This window comes from Carcharhinus amblyrhynchos, chromosome 27 (assembly GCF_965287045.1).
Source record: "Carcharhinus amblyrhynchos chromosome 27, sCarAmb.v2.hapA, whole genome shotgun sequence".
Lineage (NCBI taxonomy): Eukaryota > Metazoa > Chordata > Chondrichthyes > Carcharhiniformes > Carcharhinidae > Carcharhinus > Carcharhinus amblyrhynchos.
In genome coordinates, this window is record NC_137350.1 from 24,435,628 (window position 1) to 24,449,172 (window position 13,545).

The following is a 13,545-nucleotide window of genomic DNA, read 5'->3' on the forward strand; positions in this document are numbered from 1 at the left end:
TTATGAGAGGAGTCCAGAACAAGCCACAAAACCAAATAGGTTTGATATGCCCCTGACTACATCAATGGGGATGATCGAGAGCTTCAAATTTTTAGGTGTTCGGATCACCAACAGCCTGCCCTGGCCCCTCCATGCTGACACTATAGTTAAGAAAGCCCACCAGCACTCTACTTTCTTAGGAGGTTAAGGAAATTCGGCACATCCACTACAATTTTCACCAATTTTTACAGATGCACCATAGAAAGCATCCTTTCCTGATATATCACAACTTGGTATGGCTCCTGCTCTGACCAAGACCACAAGAAGCTACAAAGGGTTGTGAACATAGCCCCATCCATCACCCAAACCAGCCTCCCATCTATTGACTCTGTTTACACTTCTTGCTGCCTTGGCAAAGAAGCCAGCATAATCAAAGACCCTATGCACCCCTGACATAATCTTTTCCACCTTCTTCCATCGGGAAAAAGATACAAAAGTCTGAGATCACGTAGCAACTGTCTCAAGAACAACTTCTTCCCTGTTGCCATCAGACTTTTGAATGGACCTACCTTATACTCAATTGATCTTTCTCTACACTCTAACTATGACTAACCATTCCGCACTCTCTCCTTTCCTTCTCCTCTATATACTCTATGAACAGTATGCTATGTCTGTATAGCATGTAAGAAACAATACTTTTCACTCTATATCAATACGTGTGACAGTAGTAAATAAAATCAAAAACAGCATTTTTGGACCCAGGAGGTGCATATTCATGAGGCTGGCTGATCAACTTCCAACCCTGGGGGCCTTTGTAAGTGGATGTGGGTTCTAAGGAGGAGAGAGGTCAGGTATGGTGTGAAATGGATGGAATCGAGTTGGTCACTGAGTATACAAAACACCAATTTTGCCTTTCCATTGAATAACACTCCTCTTTCTTCCTTTCCAACTGCAAAATGTTTTTATAGGATGTTCATTTAGTCTGAATGAGACATCAGTGCAGTTGTGAAATGGATATTTAATTACTGTGATGTGGAGCCAACAGACCAAAATTATACTGTTGGGGTAAATGTGCAAGAACTGAGCAAAAAGGCCAATGGCAAAATTCGGTACAAAGAATAAGTTTATTAAAGTGAATTGCATTAATATGACAACAGCAAGCGATTGTACAAGCTGGCAATCCTGGAATTGCAAGTCCCAGGTTCAACATAATTTTAGTTAATCTTTCTTTAATGATCAGGCCCCAAATTCCAGTGGTAAGGTGAATGATAAAGACACCTCAAAAGCTCTCAATGACTATGACCTCAATTCTATACCCAAATGCAAAGGCCTAATTGTGTACGTGTTGGGCTTGTTACTGAACAGTGGTACCATCTGGTATCTGTAGTCGTCTGATTCTTGCTGCTAATTCCCATACAGAAGTTGTCAATTCAGATGGTACGCCAAGAGCCAACGCTTCACAAGGATATTTTACCTTGCTGCAGAGAGGGTCTAGAATGGTCAACTTTCTCACAGCTGGCTTTCAATTGCCCTTTGACCTGTTAAAGTGTTCAATCACACGTGGCACAAGATTGGCATCAGATCTGTTCCCTTTCCTCTTCTATTTTAACTTAGCCAAGATGATGCTTCAAAACAACCATCACTCCTAAATAAAATAGATATTTGCATAACCGTTGAGCTTCTAAATGCTAATTAGAAAGCAAAGTCATAAACTGTGATTTTGGCACTAAAACTTCAATCTCCATTTTAAAACGTGCTGAAGATTTGAATGCACAGATGTGATTGAAGAGTAAATTTATCAGGATAGTTTTTTAACTTCATGCTCACAGAATTAAAGGCCTTACCCATGAAAGCATGCACTGGAAAATTGTGCAAGCTGAGATTTGTATGGGTTGACAGTGCTATTGTATGCTCAGCATTTGAGTGCCACTGACCAAGACAGAACTGCAATTGACGTTAAAATGGGAATAACCTTTACTCTCTGATTGGTCTACATAGTGGTTTGGCCTCAGAGGGGGTGGGCGTAAGGGGGATGAGGCCTGAACAGGGGTGGGGTTATGATCAGGGGTGGGGGAGGACAGAATGCACAATGATGGGGAGGTTATGCAGGGGAGTGAAGGGGAGGAGGCAATCTGCAAAGTGGGGGCGGGGGGGGTGCTACGTATGGGGTCGGCACAGCAAGGGGGTCTCTGCAAGGGAGGACTATGCAAAGTGAACAGATGTTTGGCGGAGTGCCAAATTCTCCATCCTCGCTTGCAGCAGTGGCGGGCGTGAGGGCTGGAAAATCCCAGCCTCAGGGATTTTGTGGGAAAATTCCATCCATAATACCTGCCTTTTCAAAAAAAAACAACAATCAAATAATATTTCAGTGGTTTGTGTATGCCGGAATGGCAGCAGCTGGCAAATTATGCTGTAGACTCACAATGAATAACCAAGAATACAACAGGCATCTTTTATTCCAGGAACTTATGTGCATTTAGATTGCTTTTCAGTAATACGTGTATGTCTGCAGGATGCGTGATTTCACAGCCCCAGTGTGATATATGGTGGTGTAGTTTTCTTTAATGGTATTTTCAGCAAAACAGGCACAGACAAAGAAGTACAGATAAAAGTGGCAAATGTTGGGAATCTGAAATGAGAACAAAAGAATGCAGTGAACACACAAGCAGCATTGGAAAAGCAAAGAAAGACAAGTGGCTGCAGGTGCCACAGGCCCTGTGAATGGTGAGGGGCGTGCGGTGGGAGGAGGGGTTACGTTCACAAATGGGGTGACATAGGCAGTAGCCAATGCATGTCCAACATTGCACTCCCTCCCAGCCAGCAGCAGCATCGTGCTGCCAGCCGACTGTGTGGAGTCTGCATGTTCTCCCCGTACCTGCGTGGGTTTCCTCCAGGTGCTCTGGTTTCCTCCCAAACTCCAAAGGTGTGCAGGTTAGGTGGATTGGCCATGCTAAACTGCTCCTTGGAGTCCCAAGATGTGTCAGTTAGGGGGATTAGCTCTGATAAATGTGTGGGGTTATGGGAGGGGTAGGGTACTCTGTCAGAGAGCCGGCGCAGGGATCCTATGATTCCTCTATGATTCCATGACCAACCATGGTTTTCAAATCTCTCTTGATTCACTGCATCAAATTTAGGATGGGTTGCTGCCCAACTTGGCATTGTCATTCTACACCCACCACCCCCCACTCACCTCCCCCTACCTCCCCCTTACTTACATTCATTCTACACCCCACCCCACTCACCTCCCCCTACCTAACTCCCCCTTACTGACCCGCACAACTGCCATCACCAGTTGTATAATTGAGAGAACTGGTTTTGAGAATTGTCAGATCCTAACAGGAGATAGTTCAATAAACACAGAGATTGTGGTGATGACACATTTGATAAACACCCTACACTAATGACTGCACCGAGTATGCTTAATGCAACTCCTACACATCGCTCAGCTCATTAATTCCTCCAAGTTAGTGCCCCTGACGATCCCATCAGCCATCAGTTTTCAAAATATTTGTTTTATTTTTTTTCTTGTAGGGGCGTGGATGTCACTGTCAAGACCAACATTTATTCCCATCCCTTGGAAGGTGGGATTAGCCAAGTTATCAAATAAAAATACATTAAAATTAAAGGAGGATGATAAATTGAGAGATCCCTTTTTGTATAGAGTATCCAATCTTCTTTAATATTTCAAATAATTAATATCTTTTAACTTGGGGGTTCTGCTGATGTCAACAAGAATTGCTTATGAAAGGAACCAGAGACAGAGACATACTATCCTGTTCAGAATTGATCTATTCCTTCATGTTTTGAGCCTTCTCCTGAAACAAGGGTCAGAATTCCCACATCCGGGACTAAGTCCTGTGATGAGGATGGGAACACGGAGTGTTTCCCATTGCAGAGACCGACTGGAAAACACACCACATCTTCTTGGGCAGCAGAGTGGCACAGTGGTTAGGCACTGCTGCCTCACAGCATCAGGGACCCGGGTTCAATTCCAGCCTCGGGCGACTGCCTGTGTGGAGTTTGCATGTTCTCTTCCCGTATCAGTGTGGGTTTCCTCTGGGTGCTCTGGTTTCGTCCCACAGTCTGAAAGATGTGCAGGTTAGGTTGATTGGCTATGCTAAATTGCCTCTTAGTATCAGGGGGATTAGTAAGATAGATAAGTGGAGTTACAAGGATAGGGCCCAGGTGGGACTATGGTTGGTGCAGACTCGATGGGCTGAATGGCCTCCTTCTGCACTGTAGGATTCTATGGTTCTGATCCCAATGTCATTAATTAAGCAATTGGGTGTTTCGTGCTGTATTCTATGATGGGGTAAGCTTGATGGAGTGTAATCCGCCATCGTACTTGGGTGCCATAATGAAAAGGCATCCAATACCACTGACTCGCTGTAAAAGAACTAAGATGGACATCCTGAAAATGAAGATGGATCTCTAGGAACACTTGAAGTGGGAAGATGGACATCATCGATGACACTGAATCCAGAACATCCACCTGTCCACTTACTGCTGTGCTGTTCCAGAATCCAGGGTTATGGCAGCCTCCATTCTGAACTCTTGAGGCAGCGGAAGACATTGTTCAGCTGAGTATTGACAACTGAATGACGTGGGAGGCATGATGGCACGTGGTTAGCATTGCTATCTCACAGCTCCAGGGGCCTGGGTTCGACTCCTGGCTTGGGTCACCGTTTGTGCAGAGTCTGCACATTCTCCCCGTGTCTGTGTAGGTTTCCTCCAAGTGCCCTGGTTTCTTCCTACAGTCCAAAGATGTGTGTGTTAGGTTAATTATCCATGTTAAATTGCCCCTTAGTATCCAGGATGTGTAGAATAGAGGGATTAGCAGGGTAAATGTGTGGGGTTAGGGCCTAGGGTAGGATTGGTTTTGACGTAAACTCATTAGGACGAATGGCCTCCTTCTGCACTATAGGGTCTGTATGATTCTATGATGTTGTTCCAGTGTTGGTTCCCACAGGCGCTGTGGAGAATCGGACGTGTTTGGAAAATTCTGGTAGGGCCTTCATCTGCATCCAATTCGCGGGATGCTAATCAGTTTCAGGCTGGACTCCAGCTGATTTCTTGATCCACTGTAGCAGACAACATCGTAGGATATTCACGCCAGCGTGAAAATGATTTTTACACTCCTGCCACATTCTTTCCCTCTCCCCCGCCAGCCTGTCAGCAGGGCATGGGAGAATTCTACCCAAGAATCCACTCTGGTTATTGTTTCAGAATGCACCTCAGCACAGATCCAGGAACTATCTCCATACTCCGGCAATAGGTTGGCATCATCGCTGGTTTGTAGATTAGTCTATGAAGAAATTCTCAGAACTAACAGTAACCTGCTCCAACATGCAAGAGTCATCTCAAGATGACAGAATGTCACAATGAAGTGAGCAGAAGTAGTGTTAGACGTGGTGTTCGGCCTTTTGTTTGGTACCTTTCGGTACTTTAATCACAAAAGTCAATTCAAATTAAGTCCAATCATGGTCCCCACATGAGGGACAAATGAGATCCAAGCTGACGAGACAAGATGTTGCATCCTGGTTTGGGCTTGGTCGATCAAGATCCAAACTGATTGGTTGAGGCATCGCACCCCCTCCAGGGCATGATCTAATGCTTCATCTTAATCAAAAGGCCAAGACTGCTTTGAAAAATTGCATCAGGTAAAGACTTGGTTTAACTTCATTGGCTAGCCTGATCCTTTACTCTAACCTAGTGTGGGCAAACCACCATCGCAGGTGTCAGCACACCCCAGTGCAAAGGGTTAGGTGTCAGCACACCCTCAGTGCAATAGGCTAGGTGTCAGCACAACCCCCCCAGTGCAATAAGGCTAGGTGTTAGCATACCTCCACTGCAATGGAATTACTGAGAAAACCCCCTAGCCACCACACTCCGGCGCCTGTTCGGGTACACTGAGGGAAAATTTAACATGGCCAGTGCACCTAACCAGCACATCTTTCGGACTGTGGAAGGAAACCAGAGCACCCGGAGGAGACCCACGCAGACACAGGGAGAACATGCAGACTCTGCACAGGCAGAGACCCAAGCTGAGCCCCTGGTGCTGTGAGGCAGCAGTGCTAACCACTGTGCCAACATACTACGGGTTTCAGGATGCCCTCGACGTAGCCGGAGAGGTTCTCACACAGAGTTCCATTGCCCGACACGATGGGACGGCCAGGTGTGTTTGCCTTGTGTATCTTTGGGAGGCAGTAGAGATCTCCAATGCGGGGAGTACGTGGAATGAGAGCACGGAGGGTGCTCTGAAGGTCCGGATCAAAGGTCTTGATCAGATTGTTGAGTTGACGAGTGTGTTCTTTGGTCGGATCTGTGGGTAACAACCAACATACTACCACATACAGTTAGCCCAACAAACAACAATGCTGATAAATGACAAGATCATTAAGTGATGGTAATTGAGAAATAAATATCGTCCAGATCACCAGGGCAAACTCTCCTGCTCTTCTTCAAAATGGTGCCCCGGGACCTCTTTCGTTCCCCTGAGGCGATTGGGCCAGTCCATAAATGCAGCATAACTATGAACCAATGTTGTGAATGCTACCATGTTGAATTGTATCCCTACTTCTTCATGTGTCAGTCTCGTTGCTGGGGAAGAGTGAAGGTGCGTGATTAATGGCCCCAGAGAACAAAGGCAGGGGAAAACTCAGAAGCAAGCCAACCTAGTTCAGTTCTTGGTGCTACAGCTACTATTATCTGCTGCTGTTTCTGCATAAATAATTTAGATATCATTCTGGTGTCTGTATTCATATGTGCAGAGGTACTTCTAAAAGTCAGTCTGTTGATTTGTAGTTTCACTCGTCGAACCACAGAAATATCTCCACACCAACAGTTTGATCTTGTTAGCCGAGCATCAAACGTAGCAACGTAAAATGATGACCACTGCAAACCCAGAATGTTCCAAGACTTCCCAGTGATTCCTGCACTTCCAGCACTTTTGCTATTTACTGGTACCTAAATTTCTCTCTTGAACTTTTGGAATTGGGCTGTCAGTTTTAATTTTTAAGTTTAAGTTTATTTATCAGTGTCACAAGTAGGCTTGCAGTAACACTGCAATGAAGTTACTGTGAAAATCCCCTAGTCGCCAAACTCCGGCACCTGTTTGGAAACACCAAGGGAGGATTTAGCTTGGCCAATACACCTAACTAGAACGCCTTTCAGACTATGGGAGGAAACTGGAGCACCTGGAGGAAACCCATGCAGTCACAGGGAGAACGTGCAAACTCCACACAGACAATAACCCAAGCCGGGAATCAAACTGTGCCGCCTCATTGTTTGAATATTTTGTTTGATGGGTGGCGCTGTGGTACAGTGGTTAGCCCTGCTGCCTTACAGCGCCAAGAACCTAGGATAGATTCCCGGCTTGTGTCACTGTCTGTGTGGAGTCTGCACGATCTCGCTGTGTCTGCGTGGGTTTCCTCTGGGTGCTCCAGTTTTCTCACACTGTCCAAAGATGTACCATGCTAAATTGACCCTAACTTCAGGTGGCACTAGCAGGGTAAATATGCAGGGTTACAGATACAGGATGGGATTGTTGTCGGTGCCGACTCGAAGGACTGAATGGCCTCCTTCCGTATTATAGGGATTCAAATCTTTGATTCAGTGATCTTCCCCCACAGATTACAGCAGCAAGTGGGGTCGGGAGAGTGGGTGAGGTGGTCAGTACAAGCTGGAATGGGTGGGGAGGAGCGCGGGGGACGCTCGGGCAGTCATTTCCTCCACATCAGTCAAAAAAAGAAAAGTTATAAATAGGCTAGATAATTTCTCAGTTGACCTTTTGCCGTCTTTAATGTTTAATACAAAATAAGACCATAAACGAGACATCAGTCAACTCACGTTTGGTACAATTTTTAAAAATGGTAAAATACACAGGCCCAGTCTGATTGCCTCAGAACCCTGTCAGAGTGCAGCATCTGGGAGTGTGACACTGGACAGCAGGAAAGCTTACTGCCCCTCGGACTTATCCTTCTCTGGGCCCAGAACCATCCACTGTTGTAAGGTTTTGGAGCCAATTCTGATGAAAGGCCGATACCAGAATGCTACCCAATCTTCCTACTTTCACTTGCTGCTGGCCTACTGTGTACAGTTCCTGCATCTTCAGATCACAGATCCCCAGCATTTGCAGACACATCTTTTCTGTATTTCTTAGTATTGCAGAAAATGAGTCATAAAAGCAGTGTAGGCGAATCCAAGCAGGTCACCTGCTCAGCCACTCTGAGCTGTGTGCTGGTGCTGCTCCTAAGGGAGGGACCAGATGGTCAAGGAAGCACTCCATTGATGTGGTGGAGTGCTGGAGAAGCAAAACTGGGGATTCGCAACTACAGCAGCAGGCAAGGTCAACTTATCATTATCCAGGGATGTTTGCAAGACACACACTTGATGGTGATTGCTTCTTCTCCCCACCCCCACACCCACTCCCCATTCAAATGCTGACTTTCACTCAGAAGCCGGAACATACTGGAGTGCTGTCCATAGAATCATAGATTCTAGATTAGAGGCGGCGCAGTGGCACAGTGGTTAACACTGCTGCCTCACAGCGCCAGGGACCCAGGTTCAATTCCGGCCTCGGGTCACTGTCTGTGTGGAGTTTACACGTTCTCCCATGCCTGCGTGGGTTTCCACCAGGTGCTCCAGTTTCCTCCCACAGTCCAAAGATATGTGGTTATGTTGATTGGCCAAGCTAAATTGACCCTAGCGTCAGGGGATTAACAGGGTAAATATGTGGGGTTACGGGAATAGGGCCTGGGTGGGATTGTGGTCGGTGCAAACATGATGGGCTCAATGGTCTCCTTCTCCACTGTAGGGATTGTACGAATCCCTACGGTGCAGAAGAGACCATTTGGCCCATCGAGCCTGCGCACCTCTGACAGAGCATCTTACCCAGGCCCTCTCCCCTGCCCTATCCCTGTAACCCCACACATTTCAAGTGGCTAATCCATCTAATCTACACATCTTTGAATGCTAAGGCGTGATTTAGCATGGCCAAACCAGCACATCTTTGGAGCGTGGGAGGAAACTAGAGCACCCCGGAGGAAATCCACACAGACACAGGGTGAAGGTGCAAACTCTACGCAGTCACTTGAGGCTGGAATTGAACTGGGTCCATGGCGCTGTGAGGTAGCAGCGCTCGCCACTGTGCCACCCTGCTGCGCATGAACCCACATCTGAATTTCAGGAAGAGGAAAGGAAGGCAAAAGAAGCAATTAGGGCTGGGCAATGAATGTTGGCCCAGTCAACCAAACCCACACCCCTTTGAATAAATTTTTTTAAATATTTTGAATTAAAAAGAATTATGACAAGCAAAACATTGGCTTTAAAACAAATTCCCACTCCAGTTTGCAAAATAACTATTAAGGGAACATGCTCGTTAGCAGCATTTAAGGGGCAACTTGACAAATACATGAATAGGGTGGGAACGGAAGAATATGGAGTCTGTAAGTGCATATGGTTTCAGTTTAGGCAGACATCATGATCGGCGCAGGCCAGGGTGGGGTTGGCGAAGGGCCTGTTCCTGTGCTGTGCTGTGCTGCTCTTTGTTCTATTAAACATATTCCCAGAAAAAGTGATTCCTGTAAATCTGTACTTGAGAAATTAATTGTCATTTATGAATTAGTGTCACAACTTGGCTTACATTAACACTGCAATGAAGTTACTGCGAAAATCCCCTAATTGCCATACTCCAGTGCCCGTTTGGATACACTGAGGGAGAATTTAACATAGTCAATGCACCTACCCGGCACATCTTTCGGACTGTGGAAGGAAACCAGAGCACCCGGAGAAAACTCACACAAAAACAGGGAGAACATGCAGACTCCACACAGACAGTAGCTTAAGCCAAGAATTGAACCCGGATCTCTGGTGCTGTGAGGCAGCAATGCTAACCACTGTGCCACTATTCCGCTCTAGGTGCAGATTCATAACAAGACTCAGATGCAAAATAGTCACTGAAAAAATATGCATGAGCCTGTCTATAGTGAAACAGTTAATTGGCCTTTTTCGTGCATTACAGAGAGGTTCAATATAGAAGTACTGTGGGCCTCAAAGGGTTAACACTGGCTGTGAGAGTGCTAAATCTTCTACAGTAAGCAGCAGACAGAAGCAATGTTACATTAGGCTCTGGCACAATAAGTCAAATTGTATGGTTGCTAGCTGTCCTTATACCCACATCCCCAGTCAATGAGTCCAGCGGCTGCCTTGCTGTAGGAAAACAGAGAGATTCCACTAATTACCCAGAATGGATACACAGGAGGATTTATTTCACTCGTGTTTTGGCTGTATGATGTACGTAGCTTATTGAAACCTCAGACCGATTACAGCTGAAGCTACCACAGGGTCCTGTGAGTATCACAATCTCCTCCTGTTTTCATTTTGGGGGATTTCTTAGCAAGGCGGAGTGCCACTAGAAATCTAGCAACCTGTGTTTTAGTGCTGGCCGGTCCTAAGTGCTACATCTCCGGTGATTAATTATGCAGTGGCATTGTTAAATGCTCGCCGAACCTATTTGGCTGTGGCTTGCGTTGCAGCGCATCAATTTCTATTAGGGTGGAAGAGGGAGAGTGAGGACTGTAATGCAGCCGTAGTAGTTGTTTGAATTTCTTCAGCGTTAAATCCTGCAATAAGTAATGAATCCAAGAAAGAAATAAAATCAGCCAGTGAATTGGAAGTGGGAGGAGGCCCCACTTCCAAATGTGCTGCATCTCTGTTGCTCTCATCAAAATGCTGTAATTGATCCGGCTCCGGTAAATATTGTGATCCTTGTTTTATTCCTTGATGTTTGTGACAGATGGCATCATTTACGAGATTTAAAAAGTTCTGCTGTTGGCCCTTCTGCCGTGTAATTCTATCAACTGTCAGCAATATTGCTTTTTTTTAATCCCTGGGTACAGTGCTTTTGGTTGAGCAGGTATATTTTTAAAAGGTAAAGGCAAACGGCTGAAAAAACACCAGCAGGCAAGGTGTGGGGAGCTTTCTTCAAGGAATAACGTGAATGGGAATGGTTTACTGAGACGTTCCCTTAATTCAGCTTTTAGTGCAGTCAGTATTATCAATTTAAAGAGCAGATGTTTCAGAATGGGAAATGTACAGGAGGGGAAACTCAGCCATAATAGCATTAGAAAAGCATCATTTTCAAAGATTTTAATTCTCAGCAGAGCTGTTATCTTGTAAACATGATGGAACGCATAACAACTTAAACTACGAGAGGATGGCATGAGTAATTTTTCCAGGTCAGATTAATGCTGTGAAATTTGAATCGAATCTAATATTATATTTAATATATCATGGAGGTTTTGGAGAGAGGGCAGAAAAGGTTTACCAGGATGTTGCCTGGTATGGAGGGTATTAGTTATTAGGAGAAATTGAATAAACTGGAATTGTTCTCCATGGAAAGACGGAGACTGAAGGCGACCTGATAGAAGTTTATAAATTTATGAGATGTATAGAAAGGGTGAACAGTTGGAAGCTTTTTGCCAGGGCAGAAATGACAATTACAAGGGGGCACAAGTTCAAGATAAAGGGAGAAAGGTTCAGTGGAGATGTGCAGGGGAAGATTTTTACACAGAGGGTGGTGGTGGCCTGGAACGCACTGCCAAGTGAGGTGGTTGAGGCAGTTACATTAGCCAAATTTAAGATTTACTTTGATAGGCATGTGAACAATGAGGAAGAGGGATATAAACCATTGATCTAGATAGGTAAATGTGATTGGCACAGGCTTGGAGGGATGAAGGGCCTGTTCCTATGCAGTACTGTTCTTTGTTCTTGGGTCTGGTTTAGCTTGTTAAATTTGTCTACCAATTGTTGTGGGTACATTTCGTGTTTCAAGACGACAGTCGGTAGCTTGTCATGTTTCCCGTGTTGGTCTCTGCTTGATAATAAAGAGGGGGTTCATAAGCTGAAGTTCAATAGAAGTGCATATTATTCCATAATTGTTAACTATTGTATGACCCTCCTGCAGTAAACAGAGGGAAAAGATCCCTAACACTCCACCACCTGATGCAGTATTGGGTAACACAGACAAGTCTGGTCTTCAGTTTAATTTCTGACTGATCCAAAGCTTGGCAGCAAGATAAGCTTCCAGCCACACATGTACTTCATCGCCAGGATGCCTGACCCACCTCTGTGAGATGGCCCAACTAATCTTTCTGCAACTCATTTGCTGCTCAACTCCTCATCAGTGGATGAGAGTTAGTGAGCCCTTTCCCCAGGATGGACCCACTATGGCTGCTAAGTTTCGCAAGAGGGCCTTAAGAGGATTTGTACTGGCGAGATTTTGGTTTGTGAGCTTCCCTGTCCTCTCCAGTGACGTAATCAGAAAAGACGTGGACCTGATTTGTATACTTTAAATATTTTGTCTGGCTCTGTGGAATGCTCCCCCCAGGTGGTGTGACATCACGCCGATGGGATTCACTACCGGTTTTCAAAACTGTTCCAGCCGGACACACCAGGATGCGGAGTGGCCTGGAGGCTCCAATGGTTGAGGGCTTAGGCTGGACATTGTCCCCTGGTACTCTGGCTGTGCCCCCAGGCAGGGTGCAGTGGAGTGGGGCACTGCCAGGAGGGGGTTACCTTCCACTATTGGGGGATTTCCCCTTATTTGTGGTTGGGAGGGAGTTGTGTGGAAGAGGGTTGTGTGCTGACATCAACATGGGTGTTGGAGATGGATGAGATTCCAACCCCCCCCAAATACTTCCATGGCATGGGGAGGGGTCACCCTGAAGGTTGTGGTGCAGGGTAGTGTTCCATGGCCTTGCGGGGGTGGGGGAGTTTGTTATTTTCACTGCTAAGGGTACCCTGATCTGAGGAGCTCTATCAGGCTCTGCCCTGCCAGAGCGTTGGCATAAACCATGACCCCCGATTTTTATTTTTTGACAGAGCATCAGAAGATCTAGGGCGGAATTCCCAAAAAAAACAATGTCATCTTGGGCAGGAAATCTGATGCCATTCCCATTGGCTCAGTTGCAGCAATCCCAATCGCTATCTTCCAACACTTTTTTGTGGGGATGGAGCTCGTTTTGCGCCCTCACTGGGAGAGGCCTGGCCTAAGGATACCAGCAAGTCAAACTCCTCAGATCAATCCAACTCAAATCAATGTTGAAGAATGCCCCACCCCCTCCCTGCCACACACATCGTCATCATCATTGGCACCCCCGCTACATGAGCAACTCCCGCTAAATGCTCACCTATAAGCCCTGCCTCCTCCAGGCCCTGTTCTCTGGCAGTAATAATGAGGCACCGCCACATTGGCACTGCCAGACTAACAGATTGGCACTGACAGTGCCAGGTCACTACTCTGCCATCTCCCTGACCACCTGGGTGCTACATTGGCCTCCAAGCCCCAGGCAAGGTCATCACCTCTGATCTCTGTTTTTGGAAATCAGTCGTGATTCCCGCCAGCGTGATGTCATGCCGGCAAATGGGAACATCTGATGCGCTCGGAAACTATGGTAAAACGGTGATTTTGAATATGTAAGTGTATTCAGATATATGGTGATCAGGTCTCCACTCTCACTGGGCATGACAAGGATGTGAACCTGATGAAGCCACTGGCCAGGGTTG

At 46.0% G+C, this 13,545-nt stretch overlaps 1 protein-coding gene across 5 annotated transcripts in view; it reads left to right on the forward strand.

Moving 5' to 3' along the window:
• Positions 1-10,125: 10,125 nt before the first annotated feature.
• Positions 10,126-13,545, forward strand: part of mpp3a (MAGUK p55 scaffold protein 3a) — a 73,370-nt gene continuing 69,950 nt past the window's right edge. For 4 of the 5 annotated variants that reach the window (XM_080213568.1, XM_080213572.1, XM_080213571.1 and 1 more), the window contains exon 1: positions 10,126-10,328. The gene's annotated coding sequence lies outside the window, so the exon portion shown is untranslated. Of the gene's footprint in view, positions 10,329-10,643; positions 10,731-13,545 lie in introns of those variants that run through there. The other variant, XM_080213569.1, reaches the window with a different exon arrangement.